Raw genomic sequence first — 21,322 nt, 5'->3', positions numbered from 1 at the left:
CTCACCAGATAGACTCAAGATTACACCAATACACTAGAAACACACCAAACACCATATAATGACTCATGACCAAAACTCAAAACCAAGACCGAAGACCCAACACCATCCCAGGAACACACCAGATCCCATAACCCTCCCCGACACCCCAACACACTGAGCACAACCAGAAAAACCCACACACAATTAGATACAGTAGTGCCTTTTTCAATGTCAAACATTCTGGAATAAAATGCAGAATTTTTTTCCCCATCATTAGTTGGCACCCAAGATGCTAAGGAATCGAAGACTTTTTTGGACTTGTCGGACAAAAAGAACCACACCATAGACAATCTATGGCTAGCTAACAACCGACCCACACGCCATAGACAGAGAGACACAAAACAAATCACCACTCACCCGACCAACCCCCCAAAACCACCCAAACACACACAAGTCACAGAGAAACTAGAACATTGTCTAGTCTGAATAGGAAATCCCCAATGGAGCAAGCATTAGAGCCCCACCTTGATTTCGCCCAGAAGATCACTCTGAGTTTTTATAAGCTCCAGTACCTCATCCCAATTCAGATTCTCATTCTCAAATATGAAACTATTTCTCTTAATCCACAGGGTCCAAAGAATTGCAAATGGTATGCATTCCCATATCATCTTCAGTTTTGGTTTGAGTTTCCAGCCCATCCACCAATGGAGTAAAGCATCTAGGGAAGGAGGAAGAACCCATTGAAAAGGAGGGCAATGGAGGAGAAAATGGTCCATGGATTCAAGTTGGGTGTTGCAGAATTTGCATAAGTATATTGGTCTCTCTTCATAATCTGTAATTCAGTATCCTCTTATTTGAGTACCACTATGATTGGTTAGATGTTAATATCCTAATTAGCTATAAAACTCTTAGTTATTTTACGTCAGTCGATTAGATAAAATGAATATATGAACTACGAACCACTAGAAAACTAAATCGAAATTTAGCACTCGATACCGCAAACGGTTTCGAACTCACCAAACGTGCTAGGGAAGGATTTTCACCGGCCCGCACCTTAATTGCCAGCTCGAATACCTCCTCAGTGGTGGCTCCTGTAAGAATAATATTGGGATAATATCGTGTTACCATGTTTTCTAATATATCGTAAGCCAGACGATTTGAGTAGTAGCTTATTCGAGCTTGGTTTGAAACTTTAACGAGCTTCAAACGTGAAGGCTTTATTCTCCTTCGTTTATCTTGGAGGGATGAATTCCAAACTGAAAGCAATCCCTTCTTCTTCTTACATTCTAAGAACCTAAATCTCTATCAAAAACCAGTGCTTCCAACAGCTCGTATAGTAATACACACAAATTAGTTGACAATTGAACTTAAACCTGCAATGGAGCAAGAAATTTCTTGTTCGTTGTCGCGGATTAATGGGTTTTAATAGATCATCAACAGATTAAGGTAAAATTCAAGTGACCTTGAAAGGATCAGGCGTGTATGGTGAATTTAAACAAAACACGATTGTGGTGAAATCTATACAAAATCGAAATTAGCTGTTATCAGTTAGGGTTGAAGGATGGATGATTAAGAATACAGAAGGTCCGCCGTCGTCCTATTCTGCTGAAAAACTTCGCCGCCGGGGACGGACGTTTCTTCGTCGGAGTGAATTTGTTCTTTTTTCCGTCTAGTTGAACACCAGAGTGAATTTGTTCTTTGATATGATCGGTTTGATATAGTGTGGGCAAATCCATTTTCATAAGAAAAAATTCACATTCATCGTCTCTGATCATGTACCATTCAGCATTCGATTCAAATGATCTTTGTAATTTTGTATCTTCTTGAAAAGATCTACAGCTTGAACGATTTCGATCATGGAGATAAATCAAAACGAGATCACAATTTGTCGAATTCCCGTTAGAGTTCTTACAATGCACGCTTGCGACGTCCGAATAAAAGCGGGCGACGTCGTTTCTCTACAAATGGGTTTGATTTAGTGTTACCAAGTTTATTTTCGCAAAAGAAAATTCACCATTATCGTCTTCGATCGTATGTGAATCAGTATTCAATTCCAATGAAATTTATCAGGGTTTATAGCCTTCAAAATCTCTGCAATATGAAGAATTGCGATCACAAAAATAAACCAGAATGAACTCACAATTTGACAAATTCTTGTCTTCAAAGGACTTCTCAGGGTGAACCTGCGAAGTATTATCGAGTACGGGCGACGTCGTTTTGCGCAAAGGCTCGCGTCTGTCACTCGCGAGTTTCTAATGAGCGCGAGGACGTGCTGCTGAAGTGCTAACCCTAACACCAGACGTCGTCCCCAAGATCTCTCTTCTCTCTCTCTCTCTCTCTGTATACGTCTAATATTTCAATGGATCATCCTTTACAAACGGGCGTCAATCCTCCGTAAACTGATTGCCTCACATTATCAGGTATGAAAGTGCTCAATTTTTTTTCCAAATTGTATGCGATTCGAATTGTGCAATCAATTTCATCATTTCGTGTTACCTTATATAATTCAAGACGATCTTCTTTGTTGGTGCTTGGGGTTTTTTTTTTTTGGTTGCATTTTTTATTGAAAAGTGCAAGCCCATGGATCAACGGAATATAGACTGTGATAAAGAAGGTGTTATGAGCAGCTTAGAGCATCTCCAGCCTTGACCCATTTTAAGACTTAAATTTAAAAATAGGACAAAAATCACAAAAATCTCTCTCCAATCTTTGACCCAAACCCTTCCCCATTTTGGGTTTTACCCAGATCTGAGACAACTTTTGCCTTAACCCATTTCTTCAACGGCTAGTTAGAGAGAGAGAGAGAAAGAGGGAGATGTGTAAAATTTGGGTTTGATGGTTGGAGATGTGTCTACCCAAAATGGGTTTTTACCCAAAATTTGATTCAAATTTGAGGAAAAATATGCGTGAAGGCTAGTATGAAATTGCAGAGAAACAATGGTGGAAGAGAAGAGTGAAAACAGAAGAGAAATTAATAGAAATGGAGAAGAAAGAGATGGTCTCAACATTACAATTCAAAGAATGCCTTCGCTACTCTCACGGCCTCTCTTTATAACAAAAAACCACCTAACAACTCTTCCAGCCAATCCTAACAAATTGCTACTAACTAATTTAGAGTGCGTATCACCCTGTGTCTCTAGCTGAATTCTTGCAAGTTGCAATGCACCACCACAAAAGTGTAAAACGTTTTCCGATTAGCCATCAAAATTTCAACAGAGACAACAATCATTTGAGCAGAAGTGAACGAGAGACCACAGACACTAAAAGAAACTGAGGGTCCCATCCCACAATTACTCTAGTAACATGGGAATATCCCAAATTATGAATAGACTGCCAATGGACTGAGAGATAAACACCTCGCAGTCGAATTGGTTAAAATTTTCTAGCTCACTTTAGTCTCGAACACGCCAAAAAGAGAGAGTTTATTCCTAGGAATAAAAGAACAAACCTCCCTAGCTTTGTTTTAAGGGATCATCTAAACCCCTTATACTTACACAAGCCAATCTTAGTCATTTAACCTTGGAGGCCTTCCTACCCGAAGAAACAAAGTGCCCAACAGAAGTGAGAATATTTTCACAGAAACTAGAATCATCCCCAATCTGTAACTGAGGAATATCCCTAACAACCAATGCAAAGGACTTCCCTACGATCAAAGGCGAAGTATGAACCACAGATGAAGTATCACCATGGCCCTTAACAGAAGAACCATCAATTACAAGACAAGGATTAGTCATATCATCCACCCCAGCTTCTGGTGTCATCAAGGGTGAATATTTATTCCTCAACAAAACTATCGCTTATCCCTTCTCTAGATGTAACTCTATGAAATAAGTGTTTGGATAGGTTTCTGTAGTTGGGAATTTGGAAGTGTTATTGTCCTGTATTGATTAGCTGCTGGATCTTTGGCTGTGGTCGGTTATCTTAGAACAGAGCTCAATTGTGATTTGAGCATAGTAGTTAAAAGCCTACGATACAGTGAACGTATCCTATGACTTGTATCGTCTATTTCAAAAGCTATACCTATCCTACCCCATATCCTTTTTGTATAGAAATTCTATGATACAACAAGGTATCCTATGATATATACGTGTATCCTGATTCAGTACGTATCTAAGGATTACTTTTTTTTTTGCTCAGCATATCTTAAGATTACTTAATGGGAAAAAGTCGTTAACCGATTTATGCAAATTCTTGGGGCAAACTTTTGGCTTTCTGATTAGAAATAGTTGCTTTTTCGGTTTTGATCTTTAGGTGGCAGTAATATTTATCCTTGGTGATACCTATTACCTACCACCAAATTTGGCTTCTAATGTTGGAAGTGGAGTTGCTTGCTCTTTTTTTTTTTACTAATGGTTCCGAATGCTATAGTAATTAGTTACAAAAGCTGTTTTTTCTCATCGGCTTAATTTCTTGTGATGAAGGATTAGGCTCTTTGGGAAAGTGGAAGCCTACTGCAGTTGTGTGGAGGTGGGAGGAAGTATGACAAACCAAGTAGGATTTGAACCTGGTGATTCTGGGAAACAAGGTGGGTAGAGAGAGATTGACATGGAGACAAAGGAGGTAGGACACTCATGAATGCTTTTTGTTGGCATGTGCTTGGGTTGTTTAGAGGACAGCTTGAAGCTTCTGCCAAGCCTGACCTTTGTAATGAGAGAACGGTAGTAATACAGCGAACTTCGTTTTGGAATTCACCTACGTTCCAAAATTGATAAATTTAATGCAAAGTTGGCATACTTTTATACTTCATGTCTGGTGGCATACCTTCGTGGCGGAAGAATGTTGGGATGATGGGTTAATGCATAGAAAAAGGTGGTGGATGTTTTGTAAGATGTCTATTATTGTCTACCCTTTTTCAACATTGAAATACTTTACAAAGTTTGGTTTAATGGTAAATTGGTGTATCTCAATCATTCAGAGCTGTTTAATAGTTTTGGCTTTGTAAGAGTGCTAACTGCTGAGATTAATCCTTCACCTTATCTTGTACAGTTTCGGTGTGAAATTCTCTCTTCATTGAGAAGAGAAATATCCATATGTCGAAGGAAGAAAAAGGGTAAAAGGAACCGATAGTTTTTGTTTGCGAGTTTAAATTTTACCTGGAAAGTGGAAATACGTTTCTTCCTGCATAGCTGTGTAGTTTTATTATACACCATATTACTTTATCTCAGTTTATATGAGGTTGCTCATTTCTCATTGTTTTTCCTTTTCCTGTTTGTTTGATGATGTTTACACATATCGATAAAGGAAGATTCACATAAGAAAGATGTAACACTATTTTCTATCAACCGTATCCATCCGGATTATTCATCCTTCAAACCTGAGAAACGGAAAGAGGAGAAAAATGAGCAAACCACTGATTCCAATCCAAATGAAGGACACTTCCATAAAGTAATGGAAGGGATAGAGATCTATAACAAGCGCGCATGTGAATCCCATTTTGCTTTTGTAGAAGCTGATATGGGGAAACTTTATATTGCCTTAGAAGGCACTGATGTTGTATTCAGGTATATTGAGCAAGAAAACCTAGTTAAATCAACAAACAAGTCCATTTTGGTTTTGGATGCTGCACTGTGTGATGCTTTTTTCAAGGGAACCATCAAAAAAGGTTCAACTTACCCAACTGAAATTCATAAGAAGGATTCAGGGCCTACGTTTATTAGCCAAATACAATTTCATCACAGAGTTACTAGAGGAAAGGAGTCATTTGTCCGCAAAGGTGCTCTGATGACCATTCAATTAATGACAGAGCAGAGACAAGGTAACAAGATGATGACAAAACTCTCAGGGTTGGAGCAATTTTTGTTGGATCCTAAAGCATTGGCATCAGAGCTGCAGAAGAAATTTGCTTGTAGTACATCAGTGGCAAATTACCAGGTTTGGCGACTTATCATCCCTTTCTTTTTAAAATGTCCTTTTTTTCTGGTTGTTATAGAATAATATGCATAAGTTCAGTGTTTCCATTGAAGTGTTAGAGATCCTCACTAGTTGGTCTTCATCCTGGCCGTTCATAAATGAGTCTTTAAGACATGGAATGCATCTTGACCTTTTCCTTATATGAATCTGGAAATTTGTTAAGCATACAAACTTTATTTTCTTAAGGTCTAAGGCGGAGGGTGCTTGATGTTACATGCATCTTATTGCTGGGATCCGAGGTCCTTCTAAATTATTATTATTGTTTTTATTTTGTTCGGCGTCCTTCTAAATTATTGGTTCTCATTTTAAATTTGATGGTTGGGATGTAGGCTTTAAATATTTTGCTTTAAATATATGCATAAGTTTCTGTTTGCTTGCAGATTTCTAAGAATTTACCATTGGAATTGCAACAAAAGCCAATTACAGTGAAAACACATCAAGGAATTGTGTCTCATCAATGGTGAACTCTCATGTTTCTAACTCAGTTTGCGAGAATAAGAACACTTACCAACTGGCCCAAACCAAGAACCACAGATTACTTGCATATTTCAACCATTTCGAAACTTTTGAATCATGTATACCTGAAAATCAAAACATATGTCAATGAAATCTCATGGATGGAACTCATGGAATCACTTTGTACGGGTTTCTTGTGCCTCTCTTATGCTTTAATGATCCTTCTAATATTTAAGGGATTGCCTTTTTTAGTCTCCTGCCAGGCTGCCAATTTGGACTAGAAAAACTCGGCAAAAAAAAAAATACAAAAATTTGTTGCATCACATGCGCCTGAGGCCCAATTCGAGTGCGCCCCAGGCGTATTTAAGTTGCTCCCGGGCGCATCCTCATTTTCGCTCTTTATGTTATGTGACTCAGGAGCAATTGGACGCTCCCCGGGCGCATCCTTATTTCTCCCATTTCATAATGCGCCTCAGGTGCATTTGAATTGCTCCTCGGGAGCATTCACTTTTTTCTCTTTTGATGTAATGAACCATTGAATTCCATGCATGCCAACATCCAGTGGCTCATAGATTTCAAGAATTTGAAGGTGCCAGCATTCTCTTCATCAAATCGTTGTCGTTCATACTAATTAGTGTAGTAGCCAGCATTTTTAGGTTCCAAATCTAAGAGCCATTTTGCTACATATAATCCCCCCCTTTTTGGTTCCCATGAACTCTACAGGCTGCTAACAACGCTCCCAAAATCCTACCACATGGAAAAGTCACTAGTTTCAGAATCATACCAAATGCCCATTCCCAAATCGGCCCAACAAATCCTCATGGCATAAAAGACTCTACAACCTTGACTTAAAAGGCAGAGTGGCTACAAGTGGATAATAAGCTCAAGATCGAAGGTTATATTATTTGGCTCCATACCTTCTTCCACCATCCGACAAAAAAATTGCAGGGCTTCGAAACCTATCCCATGTGCTCCTCAGCCCTCGATCATTGATTTCCGTGTCACAAGTTCTCTATTTATCACCCTGTCACAACATAGTCTAGCATAAGAAATGTCACAACATAGTCTAGCATAAGAAATGCTTTCGCATCATACGTACATGTTTAGGATAAGCATGGATAAACTGGGATGATTTGGGATTATCAGTAAAACTGAAACTGATTTAACAATCCTTATAAGGTTCGGAAACTATGGGGTCCATGATCTCCTACACAACTTGCAAAGCATTTAAGAACAAATTATGAATCATGTATACTTGAGAATCAAAGCGTATGTCAATGAAATCTTCATGGATGGAACTCATGGAATCACTTCGTACGGGCTTCTTGTCCCCCTCTTATGCTTTTACAATCCTTATAATGTTCAAAGGATTGCTTTTTTTTAGTCGCCTGCCAATTAGGACTAGAAAAACTCAGTAAGACACAAATTAAAAACATTTGCTACGTCACATGCGCCCCGGGCACAATGTGCCCCCAACACATTTAAGTTGCACCCAGGCGCATCCACATTTTCTCTCTTTTTGTAATGTGCCTCGGGCGAGTTCTATTTTCTCTCATTTCGTAATGCGCTTTAGGCGCATTTGAATTGCTCCTCGGGAGCATTCACTTTTTTCTCTTTCAATGTAATGAACCACTGGATTTGAAGCCAACATGCTCAAAAGTGGCAAAATGTTTTAACTGTGAACTCCATAATTCTGGTTCCAAATACAAATTCACTTTGTGTCACTACGAAAAGTCGTAAGTGGATCATTAATCAGCTGATATTGTTGAAGGAAAAGATGTCTGAATGCATGACAATAAGTTGTAACACAACGGCATTTGTAAACGAATCCTTCACATACAGTACCCAGTACCCTTGCAATTTTTTTTTGTTGCTTATCCACTTTTTCTTCCCCTCGATGTACCCTTAACGAGCTTTTATAAAATCATCTTTTGCCAAGCAAAAAAAGAACCAGTAATGCTACACACACAGATTTTGTGCACAAATTTTGTGCACAGATTTGTTGTGGGCCCCACTACGGGTCCCACACAAATAATCCGAGCCGTTCATTAAATGTAAAACATTTTTTCAAGGGCCTCCGCGAAAAATCAGCCTAATCCGATACCTATAAGTGCTTGATTTAATCATCTAACTTTTCATTATCCTGAAATTCAAACGAAAAGTTAAATGATTGAATCGAGCATTTGTAAGTATCGGATTGAGTTGATTTTTCACGGAGGCCCTTGAAAAAATATTTTACATTTAATGAACGGATCGGATTATTTGTGTGGGACCCGTAGTGGGCCCCACAACAAATCTGTGCACAAAATCTGTGTGTGTAGCATTACTGAAAAAGAACTATGCCAAACCGTCAAATAAAGTAATGCGTTTGAAATCGGAGAGAGGTCATGCAGGCAATGTGTAGAGACCCGTATTATTATTATTATTATTATTTTTTTTTTAGGCTATATTTTTTTTTTTGTTTTGTTAATGTATAGCCCGTCGAGATAAACAGTGCAGATATTCGGTGTGACGTGTTCGTGGGAGGATATAAGGGTAATTGTGTGAAGGGTGCACGTGTGAGTGTAGTGCGAGAAGCGGGGGATTGCTCCCCACTTCTACAATTTCCCCAGGAGACTACTTTCTCCCATTTCTCTTTTCTCACTCTCTCGGCACTCTCTCTCTCCTCCTCTACTCCGAAAAACTTCCTCCTCTCTTCTCTCTTCGATTTCATCTACCTAGGGGGTGATTCCGGACAAGGCCCGAGAATTAAAGTTGTTATACGGCGCATGGGCTTTCCGAATATCCAAAAAAAATCATGATCGGACCGCGTGGGAGTTTGGTTGACTTGGTCAAAGGTTCGGGTTTTGCTCAAAACCCATGAGGTAGGGATCTCTTACTCTTGTTATGCGTTTATACGGCGTTTATGTACCTAGATCGTGCTTTGTTTCGTTGTTTGAGGTTGTTTGTTCCATTTCCGAAATTCTGCAGAAACAGGGTCTTTGTTTTTGGGGTTTTACGCCTTCTTAAACTCATGATTGAATTTTGGTTCCTTCGTATGAAATAGAGTAGACTTAGAGCCCGTTCTAGTGCCGCTGGAATCACTCGAAACCGTTGAGAATTGAATTTACGGTGATATCTAAAATACTGGTCTGCAATCTGTCTCGTTTTCTGGGTTTCAGCCCACTTCGAACGGCCATAACTTCCTCGTCCGATGTCCGTTTTATGCAAACTTTATATCGGTTCGAAGATCTTGAAGTCAGCTTTCATTTGCCACTGGAATCATCTTAAAACTCTTAGTACACAAAAAGTTATGATCGATTGAGTGGAGGTATGTCAATCTGTCAGGCAGATTCGTGTAGCCTCGGTAAACCCCTGTTTAACCACCCTTGGAGTGCAGATTTGACTAGGGTTCCTTTGCGTCTTTCATAGTTCATTCAATCGCCCAACTATTGGGACTGGAATCACTCAAAAATATTAAGAACTCGATTTATAGTGATTTTTAGAAGATTGCCCTGTAATCCGAAAATCTGGGCAGCTCACTGTGCAGCGTTTTTCATTGTTTGGCTATGGTTAAACGACCCTATTGGTTATGGGTCCTTATAGGTTTTAAAGATGGGTAAGTTGGTGATGTTTCGGTGTTGGAATCATTGAAAAATATTGAGTATGCTATTTTTAATAAATTTTTGAACATGGACTACTCTGCTGAAAATCAGAATATCTGAAAGATCGTATCGTACGACTCGTCGAACGTGTCTGTGCCATTGATTTTTCGTTAGCATAGTTGGAGTATCGTCATAAAGGCTATAGTAGCGTAAAAGAGTCCGTGAGCATCGTAGACTATAAGAAATATCGTGACGTGCGTAATTAGTAGAGAAGTACTTGTTTGATTAAATGGAGAAATGACTGGATGGTTTGATGCTTGTAACTTGGAAATACGAATTGAATGTGAATAACAATCGGACACAACGAGAACATTCGGGGCCCATCGACGGGTGGGTGCCTGGCAGGGGATATCAGGGTCCCATAATTAGCCTGGCAGGAGCTAAAAGCTCATATTTAACACTCAAGGTCCAACCTTCTAGGTGGACGCTTGGCAGGGGATATCAGGGTCCCATAATTAGCCTGGCAGGAGCTAAATGCTCATATCATTTGCTTTCAGGGCTCGTTATCGAGTAAGTGCCTGGCAGGAGCTTAGGCTCAGACACATGACACAAAATTGGTTTATAAAGTTGATGAAAGAGATTCTGATGACTGATGATAATGAGAAATGGGATTTGGTGATGAAATGTGATATGTGAAAAATTGTGAAATTGTACGAGATGTAATGAACGGTACTAAAGCTGTTGTTTATTTACTTAGAATGATGTAGGAATATTATTGGTACTTGTTTGACATATGAGTAGATAGATCCTTCATATAGGTCGCCTAGAATCCCTGATCATAGTGTGCTGCTGTTGACAGTCTTGTGTACTTGGGCTTATCTGTCGTTACTCTCTCACTCTAGATGCATAACTCATCATATTTTCCTATAACTTGCGTATAGATTTCTCTACTGGGCGCGTGTATGCTCAACCCTATCATTTTCAGGTGCAAAAACAAGAAAGTTGGCATGGCGTGCATATCGTGCTTGTTGATCATGACTTTCAAAGGTATAAAAGAGGCGATTACTTGCATTTGATTTGAAAGAAGTATTTTGGAAAGGCATTTGTTACAACCGTAAGATTATTTTCTTCGGTCATTGGCATTTCGATAATTTGGGGCAAATGAGCCAAAAATGTAATATCTGAATCTTATTTGTGAACAGTAGAAAGGAAGATCTTTTGGGTATTAATTGTATTATTGCGATGACTTTATTTATCAAAAGAGTATTTTTTATTTATGTTGAAAATCAAGGGCGTGACAACTTGGTATCAGAGCGTCTAGGTTTGAATACTTTGAGACCGTGGGGAGATTTTTAATCTCATGGGTTCAAAAGTCATTGCATATTTTAACAAAAACATGTGTGTGCTTGCATGACCGACTTTTGTTCACCGGTGTGGCTTTGCATTTACGTTTACTCTGTTAAGTGGAATACTGGTGACCCTTGTTTGGGAAGAATGGAAGTTTGGTCTGTGCGTAGGGGGTGTGGCAGCATTTGTTGTCATTGTTGTGGTTTCCGTTAGCAGTCTTGTTACTGGATTCTACGTGGTAAGATACCTTTTAGATGAGCTGAAAAGTCGTGAAGGATTGTGGTCGCTATGCGTAGTGGCGAGGTCGATATGTGAGAGATGATATCGGTTAGTATGTAATAGAAGTGTTTGACTGTTAGTAAGATTTGTGAACTAAGTACTTGATGTGTTTTATTTGGATTGTGCAGATTACTTGTTAAATTTTAAACACTTTAAGTAATTTTTTATGTGAAGTGAGGTGTATCATAGCTAGAGGATTGAACTAGTGAGTGACTTGAATGTGTTTGAAGGGATGATATTTTGTTGCGGTAGTGATTGTGGTTTGTTATTGTTATGGTAGTTATAGGGGTAGTGATTTAGAGTATTGGTAAGGCGGGTGGAACACTTGTGGAGAGTTATAAGTATCTGAGGTTGACTTAGGAAGATGAGGGTTATAGGTAGGGTGTCTAGATACAGTATGTGTCTCCTGGACACCCAGGCGACTACCGAATAGATCCAGTTGGAAGATGCGCTTGATCACCGCTCCTTCTAGATGGAACTCTCGGGAAGTCAATTGGACACTCGGTTTATACTTAGGGGTAAGATCTCTAGGTTTGAGACAGATGTCTATATATAGAAATTTTGTAGAAAATGATGTGCTATGGTGTTGTTGTAGTCATTGTAGGGATTGCCGTAGTGGTGATGTTATGAGGAATCGGTAGGAGAATATTAGTTGTGTTATTCGGAGAGAGGGAAAGTAAAACGATAGTGATGTAACTTAAGTCAAATGGTCAATATATGCAAGGTAAGGAAATTGTTTGAAGTAAGGGCGATATGAGGTTGAACTATTAAGGGTGATAATGAAGTGGAGTGTAGTTGGTGCCTTTAGTGGGAATGGTGCGAAATTAGTGGTGAGCGTGACTGCTAGAATAAGATTGATTCTTAAGTGATGAGATGTTGATAGGTTGCAATATTGTTAAAATAGAAGAATGATTTGTATTGATGATACGTGCATTTATGATATGACGTTTAGGATTGTAAATGTGAGAAGTACGTGATTTGATTTGACAGAATGAATGAGAAAGCTCGAGATTGGTAAAGTAAATAGACACGGTATAAGGTTTTGTGAAAGTAAAAGGAATAAGATGACTGTTGGGCTTCCTGAAGCCATGAATTATAAAGTAGTGGATACTTGGTGAGTCCGTTGGACACTCGGGGAGTTCGTTGAATACCTTTTGAATCCGTTGGATATTGAGTGAGTGTTAATGCGTGAATATGTGGTTGGTGTTGTGTAAGACATTAAATTGTACGGTTGATTTTCAGGAGATATTCATGTATGAAATGTGTTGGTATTTCATTTAAGTGCTTGATCTGTTGTGTAATCTGAATGTGTGAAATTTGCCCTTAAGATGCAGTCCAGAATTGGTAAAAAGAGTTATGGGGATACAAAGAGGTGTGAGTTAGAGATTGTGGTTAGCGGTTTTGATTTATGTGTATTGAGTATCTATGTATGAAATTATTGGTGTTCGGTTAATGGAAGTGTCCTATTGATACATCTGAAGATCGGGTTGAAGTCAAAACTTATTTTTCTTTTTTTTTTTTCCGAATGAGAGTGATGTTGTATGAAAGTTGATTTTTAGTTTAGTTCATTTTGGAAAATAATACCGATACAAGTTTGGAGTCGGCTATGTCATGCAGATGTGAACCTTATCTTAAATTCGTTACTATGTTGTCTAAATTGTCGTTACCCTTAAAGACTAGGTGAGGTGCATAAGATTGATTGGTGATAATATCAAAAAAAAAAAAAATTGTAAATGAACTTTTCCTGTTAAATTCTATAAAATTTTGCCACAAGGTGGACGTGTTTCGATGATTTTTCAAGTACGGAAACTAAAATTTTCAATGGATCAAGTTTTCCGTCAAAATTGCTTGGAGGTGTGTGATATTGCACTTTTACTATGAGAATGGTGAGTGGGAAACTCATTATTGTTGTTTAATTCTAAATCTCATTGTGTCGGACACGTAGACTTTGAGCTAACGTATGCCTTTAAAGGGAACTTGTCTTGAGTTAGCGTTGAGGCTCATTAGAGCTTTGCTTATGTGAGTCTTGAGAGCGAGAGTAAGTTGAATAAAAAGAAAGGAAGTGAAATAGAAACGTATGAGAGTTGACCACTTTATTAGCGTACATAAAGAGTCTTATAAACCTCAAGGGAGAGAAGGGAAAATCTTAAACTTGTTAATTGTATATGGCTTGGCAAGTTGTTGAGTTACGATGTCATGAAGTTCTCCTTTGTGTTTGAATACTATCCTTAGAACCGGAACTGATTAATCGGAAAGAGTGAAAATGGATACGGTTTGGGAGACCAAAACTGATTGCTAACACGAGTAAGATTCAAACGAACACGGCAGCTCCTTCATCGATGTGTGTGAACCTTAGGATCTGACGATCGCTTTGGTAAGAGGTGATACAAATTGATTGTGGCATTGTAGAGTTCATTGCGTCTTGGACACGAGAGTAGATGGGTACGAAACATCATGAGTGGACACGGTCTTGTGGATTAGAGTTTTTCTTTGATGATGTGTTTTCATAGGTTTGATTTAAATTTCGAGGACGAAATTTCTTTAAGGAGGGTAGGATGTAGAGACCCGTATTATTATTATTATTATTATTTTTTTTTTAGGCTATATTTTTTTTTTGTTTTGTTAATGTATAGCCCGTCGAGATAAACAGTGCAGATATTCGGTGTGACGTGTTCGTGGGAGGATATAAGGGTAATTGTGTGAAGGGTGCACGTGTGAGTGTAGTGCGAGAAGCGGGGGATTGCTCCCCACTTCTACAATTTCCCCAGGAGACTACTTTCTCCCATTTCTCTTTTCTCACTCTCTCGGCACTCTCTCTCTCCTCCTCTACTCCGAAAAACTTCCTCCTCTCTTCTCTCTTCGATTTCATCTACCTAGGGGGTGATTCCGGACAAGGCCCGAGAATTAAAGTTGTTATACGGCGCATGGGCTTTCCGAATATCCAAAAAAAATCATGATCGGACCGCGTGGGAGCTTGGTTGACTTGGTCAAAGGTTCGGGTTTTGCTCAAAACCCATGAGGTAGGGATCTCTTACTCTTGTTATGCGTTTATACGGCGTTTATGTACCTAGATCGTGCTTTGTTTCGTTGTTTGAGGTTGTTTGTTCCATTTCCGAAATTCTGCAGAAACAGGGTCTTTGTTTTTGGGGTTTTACGCCTTCTTAAACTCATGATTGAATTTTGGTTCCTTCGTATGAAATAGAGTAGACTTAGAGCCCGTTCTAGTGCCGCTGGAATCACTCGAAACCGTTGAGAATTGAATTTACGGTGATATCTAAAATACTGGTCTGCAATCTGTCTCGTTTTCTGGGTTTCAGCCCACTTCGAACGGCCATAACTTCCTCGTCCGATGTCCGTTTTATGCAAACTTTATATCGGTTCGAAGATCTTGAAGTCAGCTTTCATTTGCCACTGGAATCATCTTAAAACTCTTAGTACACAAAAAGTTATGATCGATTGAGTGGAGGTATGTCAATCTGTCAGGCAGATTCGTGTAGCCTCGGTAAACCCCTGTTTAACCACCCTTGGAGTGCAGATTTGACTAGGGTTCCTTTGCGTCTTTCATAGTTCATTCAATCGCCCAACTATTGGGACTGGAATCACTCAAAAATATTAAGAACTCGATTTATAGTGATTTTTAGAAGATTGCCCTGTAATCCGAAAATCTGGGCAGCTCACTGTGCAGCGTTTTTCATTGTTTGGCTATGGTTAAACGACCCTATTGGTTATGGGTCCTTATAGGTTTTAAAGATGGGTAAGTTGGTGATGTTTCGGTGTTGGAATCATTGAAAAATATTGAGTATGCTATTTTTAATAAATTTTTGAACATGGACTACTCTGCTGAAAATCAGAATATCTGAAAGATCGTATCGTACGACTCGTCGAACGTGTCTGTGCCATTGATTTTTCGTTAGCATAGTTGGAGTATCGTCATAAAGGCTATAGTAGCGTAAAAGAGTCCGTGAGCATCGTAGACTATAAGAAATATCGTGACGTGCGTAATTAGTAGAGAAGTACTTGTTTGATTAAATGGAGAAATGACTGGATGGTTTGATGCTTGTAACTTGGAAATACGAATTGAATGTGAATAACAATCGGACACAACGAGAACATTCGGGGCCCATCGACGGGTGGGTGCCTGGCAGGGGATATCAGGGTCCCATAATTAGCCTGGCAGGAGCTAAAAGCTCATATTTAACACTCAAGGTCCAACCTTCTAGGTGGACGCTTGGCAGGGGATATCAGGGTCCCATAATTAGCCTGGCAGGAGCTAAATGCTCATATCATTTGCTTTCAGGGCTCGTTATCGAGTAAGTGCCTGGCAGGAGCTTAGGCTCAGACACATGACACAAAATTGGTTTATAAAGTTGATGAAAGAGATTCTGATGACTGATGATAATGAGAAATGGGATTTGGTGATGAAATGTGATATGTGAAAAATTGTGAAATTGTACGAGATGTAATGAACGGTACTAAAGCTGTTGTTTATTTACTTAGAATGATGTAGGAATATTATTGGTACTTGTTTGACATATGAGTAGATAGATCCTTCATATAGGTCGCCTAGAATCCCTGATCATAGTGTGCTGCTGTTGACAGTCTTGTGTACTTGGGCTTATCTGTCGTTACTCTCTCACTCTAGATGCATAACTCATCATATTTTCCTATAACTTGCGTATAGATTTCTCTACTGGGCGCGTGTATGCTCAACCCTATCATTTTCAGGTGCAAAAACAAGAAAGTTGGCATGGCGTGCATATCGTGCTTGTTGATCATGACTTTCAAAGGTATAAAAGAGGCGATTACTTGCATTTGATTTGAAAGAAGTATTTTGGAAAGGCATTTGTTACAACCGTAAGATTATTTTCTTCGGTCATTGGCATTTCGATAATTTGGGGCAAATGAGCCAAAAATGTAATATCTGAATCTTATTTGTGAACAGTAGAAAGGAAGATCTTTTGGGTATTAATTGTATTATTGCGATGACTTTATTTATCAAAAGAGTATTTTTTATTTATGTTGAAAATCAAGGGCGTGACACAATGGTTGTGGCAAAATAGTTGCAGAGTCAGACAATGGTTGACATGATAATTGGCAAACAATACCTTAATGTAGTTAACATGATCTTGGAAACTTTAAGGTCAACAAAAACATGATCTTGAAAACTTCTATAGTTACCATACATGTATGTATTACCAAGTTTTAGATTTTCAATGAAAAGAAACAAAAGGCTTAAAAAGCATCAAATGTAATCAACTTCTTGAACATTACTAAGGTAATAGCAAGCATTATTGGGTTCCAAATCCAAGAGCCTTCAGCTGCATATTCCCCTATTTCTTTTGTTCCTATTGAACTCTACAGGCTACCAATAGCGCTCCCCAAATACTACCTCATAGAAAAGCCACTAGTTTCAGAACCATACCGAAAGCCTCATTGAGCTTCCCAGACCGACTCAACAAATCCACGATACAAGTGTAATGATTTAGATCGGGTTCCATTCCGAATCTCCATTTCATGGCATAAAAGACTCTACAGCCTTCACTTAGAAGGAAGGCTAAGAGTGGCTAGAAGTAGATAATAATCTTAAGAAGGTCAATACTATTCTGCCCCAATCTTTTTTCCACCATTTGATGAACAATTTGCTGGGCTTTGAAACCTAGCCCACGGGCTCCACAGCCCTCAATAACTGATGTCCATGTCACAAGTTCACAATTTATCATCCTATCAGCCACAATTTCAAGTTGCCAATATTAGTATACACAACGATGAGGCATTTAAAGATGAGATATTAGCCACAGAACTCATCAAAAGAAGGAAAAAAAAAAGATATCACCCACAGGTTCTAGACTTCCATTGCCCATTTGGCGGAACAGTTCTATGGCATTCTCAAAATGGAGGGCATTTTGAGTATGATTCTGAAACTAGTGGTGCTATTCTTAAAGGGAATTTGTCTAAAGAATTTGAGCTGCTCTATCCATGTACCCGCACTTTGCATAAAAATCAAAGGAATGAAGTTTGAAGAACACTGTGATAAAGTCCATTTTAAGTAGAAAAACCATACAATTTTTGCCTTGAAAACGATTACCATTCTCCTAAAAGCTGAAAATACTTCGTACGGGATTCTTGTGTCTCTCTTATGCTTTAACAATCCATATAATGTTTAAAGGATTGCCTTTTTTTTAGTCTCCGGCCAATTCGAACTAGAAAAAGTGAGGTAAAAAGACAAATTAAAAATATTTGCTGCATCACATGCACCTCAGGCGCATTTCTAGTGCTCCCCAGGCGTATTTAAGTTGCGCCCGGGCGCATCCACATTTTCGCTTTTCTTGTAATGTGCCTTAGGCGCAATTTGAATTGCTACTCGAGAGCATTCAATTTTTTCTTTTTTGATGTAATGAACCATTGAATTCCATGCCAACATGCTCAAAAGTGCAAAATCTAAATGTGAACTCCATAATTTTTGATCAACAAAAAAAAACTCCAGATGTCATTGGTTCTTGTGTTAGCCCATACTTATTTGTATATGAGACAAATCTTGAATAAAAATTTGGGCCTTGAGGCACTTTCAAAAGGAAACAGAACAATTTCATTCCTACATATGACATCCAATGCTGGGCTCATAGATTTCTAGCATTTGAGGGTGTGATCGATCTTCAGATGCGAAACCAAGGATAAAACCTTCGGTTTCAACGTAGCTCCACCCCGGCTTCTTCAGTTAATCATTGTTGTTCATACATCTTCGTAGTTCTTCAACTCCATCCCACCTCTCAACAATAGCTTGAACAGTACAAAGTATGAAGCTCAAATCATTGTCGTTCAGGCGTTTTCTTCTTGCTTACTACTAGTAAAAGCGTGATTAGTGTACATATGATCTATTTTTGGACATCTTGGCCGCATCTTATTACTCCTAGTAGCATGTTTTGACATCTGGCCGCTATTTTTTAAAGCATGGTTACAGAACAAGCGTTTTACGGTTTTAGTGTATGATCTGTTTTCGGACATCTTGGCCGCATCGTATTACTCGTAGCCGCTTGTTTGACACTTGGCCGCTTGTTATTACTCTTGGCTGCGTCTTATTACACTTGGCCGCTTCTTATTACTCTTGCAGCTTCTTATTGCTCTTGGCCGCTTGTTTTGACACTTGGCCGCTTGTTATTGCTTCTGGCCGCTCGTTATTACTCCGAACCGCTTGTTATTACTCTTGGCCTCGCTTTATTACACTTGGCCGCTTTTTAGTACTCTTGGCCGCTTTTTTTGACACTTGGCCGCGATTTTCTGAAAGCGAGACTAGTATACCCGTCATTGTGACTGGAGCGTGGGGCTTCTAATAAGGAATTTGGGTTTTGAAGCAGGGCTCTAGGACTTAGTGGACTGAATTGAGCTTACCAGCGGCCCATCTCATTTTAAGCTGAAACCCATTGAAAAAATCTCAACAAAAAAAAAAAACTTTTAAAGAATCTGTCAGTTGCCCCAAAATATTTTCCTGACTCTCTTTTGGGGATTTTATATTTTTACAAGATTAATGTTTCCCTATTTTTTTATTTTTATTCAATTTTCTTTTGCGATAGTTAGTTTTGCGTCAAAGTTTATTATGGATTATTGGATCGTTTCGACGAGAGAAATCGAAGAACCATAAAATTATGACCCAAACTCAAATATTATTTTAAAAAAGCCAAGAAAAAGTCCAAAAAGTTTGAATATTGTCTGGCCTTTTTTTGGATTTTTCCCAAAAATAATTGAGTTTGGGTCATAATTTTCCATTTCTCTGACACATCTCATTGAGACGAATCAATAGTTACCAACAATTTAACGCAAACTAACAAATGCAAAAAAAAAAAATGAACAGAGTCAAAAAGAAAATTCCGTTTGGCTAGAAAATAAAAATGTCAGTGATCATTTAATATTTTAATAGAGAGATGTGTCCAAGTGACTATCCAAGCATACACCTCAATCTTTGGGCCCTTCCAATTTCTTGCTTGAAGGGAGTCAATGGATCACAAACGGGGCCAAAGGATGCCGCCAAGCACCCCGGTGCCAAGCGGCATCCGACCATTCATTTCGGTATGGATCACTCGGACTGAATCTGAGCGCATATAAATATAAACTGTTGATTTTTTTGATGAATATTTGAGCAATCGATCGCCGAGATGAATGGTCGGATCGGCCGCTCGACGGTACCGCTGCCAAGCACAGGCATCTCCAAATCCCAAGGATAGTAGTGTATTGTTAACCAACAATAAGTCTACATTACTTGCCCAAAAAAAAAAGAAAAAAAAGAAAACAAGAAGTCTACATGCAGCTTTGCAATTATGCAACACATATTCATTTAAAGATAGTCCATCAAGATTTAGTTCCATGAGGGCGTAAAAATAATCCGACAAAATCAAATTGTTTACTCAAAATCGAAGCAAATGTCACAAGTAATGAATGTAGGTACATTGCACTGTCTTCTTAGCGAAGCATGTTACTATGGCCTCCTCTATTGACCCACTGTTAAGTGTCAACTAACTCGTTTTAATCTCTATTTTATTCTAGAATTTAAGTTCATTTTACAGGGTACAAGGATGCATTTGCAAATCCAAACAACTCTTCAAAAGGAAAATCCCAATTCTTGGAAGGAAGAACTTAATTGTTTGCTTTGCTTTTGGAGTTTGGAAAAATGCTCAGTTGAATTATTGTATAATCAAAAATGAAATGAAGAGGCACAATGAAATGATCAAAAGGGTGAAGCATAAATGAACACACAAATACAGGAGAGGATCCGGAGTGAGCAAGAACAAGATTGGCAGCTCCTTCCCCTCTATAAAATCCAATCGTCTGCTTCTTTTCGCTCAAACGCCACCTCCATCCACTGCAAGGATTCAGAAATTCACATCTAAATGCATTATACTCCTAGATATATACATTCACATATACCAATTCCTGTTTGCTTGCAGATTTCTAAGAATTTACCGTTGGAATTGCGACAAAAGCCAATAACAGTGAAAGCACATCAAGGAAGTATGTTTCATCAAAGTGAACTCTCGTGTTTCTAACCCAATTTACAAGAATAAGAACACCAACCAACTGGCGGTCCAAACTAAGAATCTCAGATTACTTTTGAATCATGTATACCTGAAAATGAAAACATATGTCAATGAAATCTTCACGGATGGAACTCATGGAATCACTTCGTACCACCTTCTTATGCCTCTCTTATGCTTTAACAATCCTTATAATGTTTAAAGGATTGCCTTTTTTTGGTATCCTGCCTATTCGAACTAGAAAAAGTGAGGTAAAAAAATAAAGTAAAAATATTTGCTGCATCACATGCACCTCAGGTGCAATTCAAGTGCTCCCCAGGCGTATTTAAGTTGCGCCCGGGTGCATCCACATTTTCTCTCTTCTTGTAATGTGCCTCAGGCGCAATTTGAATTGCTACTCGAGAGCATTCACTTTTTTCTTTTTTGATGTAATGAACCATTGAATTCCATGCCAACATTCTCAAAAGTGCAAAATGTAACTGTGAACTCCATAATTCTGGATCAACAAAAAATAATTCCAAAGGTCATTGGTTCTTGTGTTAGCACATATTTATTTGTATATGAGACAAATCTTGAACAAAATATTGGTCTCGAGGCACTTTCAAAAGGAAAAAGAACAATTTTATTCCTACATATGACATCCATGGCCGGGCTCATAGATTTCTTGCATTTTAGGGTGTGATCGATCTCCAGAAGCAAAACCATGGATCAAACCTTCGGCTTCAACGCTGCTCCACCCCGGCT

At 38.7% G+C, this 21,322-nt stretch overlaps 1 long non-coding RNA gene across 1 annotated transcript; it reads left to right on the top strand.

Annotated features, from left to right (window-relative positions):
* The first annotated feature begins 8,973 nt into the window (after positions 1-8,973).
* On the top strand, positions 8,974-16,581 carry LOC131319019 (uncharacterized). The gene is made up of 2 exons (XR_009197866.1): positions 8,974-9,209; positions 10,915-16,581. It is a non-coding gene; the product is annotated as an uncharacterized LOC131319019 (long non-coding RNA).
* The last annotated feature ends 4,741 nt before the right edge of the window (positions 16,582-21,322 follow it).

This window comes from Rhododendron vialii, chromosome 3a, assembly GCF_030253575.1.
Source record: "Rhododendron vialii isolate Sample 1 chromosome 3a, ASM3025357v1".
Taxonomy (NCBI): domain Eukaryota; kingdom Viridiplantae; phylum Streptophyta; class Magnoliopsida; order Ericales; family Ericaceae; genus Rhododendron; species Rhododendron vialii.
The sequence above is the reverse complement of the archived record's forward strand: the minus strand, read 5'-3'. Positions and strand labels throughout refer to the sequence as shown.